The sequence below is a fragment of the Varroa jacobsoni genome, unplaced genomic scaffold (genome assembly GCF_002532875.2).
Source record: "Varroa jacobsoni isolate VJ856 unplaced genomic scaffold, vjacob_1.0 contig06833, whole genome shotgun sequence".
Classification (NCBI taxonomy): Eukaryota; Metazoa; Arthropoda; class Arachnida; order Mesostigmata; family Varroidae; genus Varroa; species Varroa jacobsoni.
The window spans coordinates 1-1,724 of record NW_019216445.1 but is presented as its reverse complement, the minus strand read 5'-3'; the positions used below and the strand labels follow the sequence as shown (position 1 = coordinate 1,724).

The window sequence follows — 1,724 nt, the reverse complement described above, 5'->3', positions numbered from 1 at the left end:
CTCAAATGGTGCACCGATTCCTTGCCATACGACTTATACTGCGTCGGTATCCAACTCCCCCAAAGGTGTTAATGCTTTTCCAAATTGTTTTTAATCACGGGAACAGTATTAAAACACGTTTAAGTGTGATCCATTCGAGGGGATGTAGCTCAAATGGTATAGCGCTCGCCTTGCATGCCAGAGTTACCCTGTATCTCCAAAGCTCTGAAATGTCTTTTCAAATGTACCTCTTTTTAATAACACAGGGAATATTGAAATACGTGTAAGTATATGTTTAGGTGTATGTTATTCAAGGGAATGTAGCCCAAATAGTAAATCACTTGCCTACTATGCGAAAAGCTGTGGTGGCAGTATCCAGCGTATCCAGATGCCTTTTACTCTTTTTCAAATTTGTGTTTAATCACGTAAACTGTATTAAAATACGTTTAAATGTCTTTTATCTAATAAAGTCTTTATCAGATGGTAGAGCGCTCGCTTGTCAAACAAGAAGTATTGGAATCCATACGCAGGATCTCCAAAGGTCTCCAATATATTTTCAAACTTCTGTTTTTAACAACGCAAACAATATTAAAACACGCTTAAGCATATTGATGTCAATACGATGTAGCTTAGATTGTAGAGCGATCGCTTACCATACGATATAAACTGCATCGCTACCAATCATCTCCAAAGGTACTTCATGTTTTTCCAAATTTACCTGTTTTTAATAACGCAAACAATATTAAAACGTGTTAATATATACTAAATTCAGGGGGATGTAGCTCAGATGGTAGAGCGCTCGCTTAGCATGCGAGAGGTACTGGGATCGATACCCAGCATCTCCAAGTTTTCACAAAAGTCTTTTTAACAACGCATACTATATTGAAATACGTTTAACCATAATATAATCGATTAGATCCAGCTCAAATGGTGCACCGATTCCTTGCCATACGACTTATACTGCGTGGTTTTTTTTGCTTTATCTGTTTTCAGTGACGCAGACAATATTAAAACATATTTATGTGTACACAATTCAAGGAGTTTAGCTCAGATAGCTGAGGCCTCGCTCCTCAAGCAAGAGGTACGGGAATCGATACCCAGAACCTCCAAAGGTTTCAGATATTTTTCTCATTTATCTGTTCTTTAATAACGCAAACAATATTAAAACACGTTCTTTTTTTAATATTCAACGTGGTGTAGCTCAGATAGTAGAGCGCTGGCCTTGCATGCAAGAGGTACTTGTATCGACACCCAGCCTCTCCAACGGTGTTCAATGATTTTCCAAATTCATAGGTTTTCAATAACGCAAACAATATTAAAACAAAATTGAAAGTATGTTACACGTTTAAGCGCATGTTATACAAGGGAATGTAGCCCAAATTGTAGATTGCTTGCCTACCATGCGAAGAGCTCTGGTGTCGTAACCCAGCATTTCCAGATGCCTTCAATACTTTTCGAAATTTGTGGAAGCACACAAACTGTATTAAGACACGTTTAATTATGTTTTATTTAATCAAGTGTGTCTCAGATGGTAGACCGCTTTGCAAACAACAGGTATTAGAATCATACCTAGGATCCTCAAATGTTTCCAGTATATTTTCGAACTTACCTGTTTTTAACGTTTTGGTATGTATATCCAAGGGGATGTAGCTCAGATGGTAGAGCGCTCGCTTAGCATGCGAGAGGTACTGGGATCGATACCCAGCATCTCCAACTCTTCACAAAATTGTTTTTAACAACACAGG

General features: G+C 38.1%; 2 non-coding genes across 2 annotated transcripts; both read left to right on the top strand.

The window, feature by feature from the left end:
* Positions 1-751: 751 nt before the first annotated feature.
* On the top strand, positions 752-824 carry TRNAA-AGC (transfer RNA alanine (anticodon AGC)). The gene has a single exon. It is a non-coding gene; the product is annotated as a tRNA-Ala (tRNA).
* A 795-nt stretch (positions 825-1,619) lies between these two features.
* On the top strand, positions 1,620-1,692 carry TRNAA-AGC (transfer RNA alanine (anticodon AGC)). Its single transcript has one exon. It is a non-coding gene; the product is annotated as a tRNA-Ala (tRNA).
* Positions 1,693-1,724: the final 32 nt, after the last annotated feature.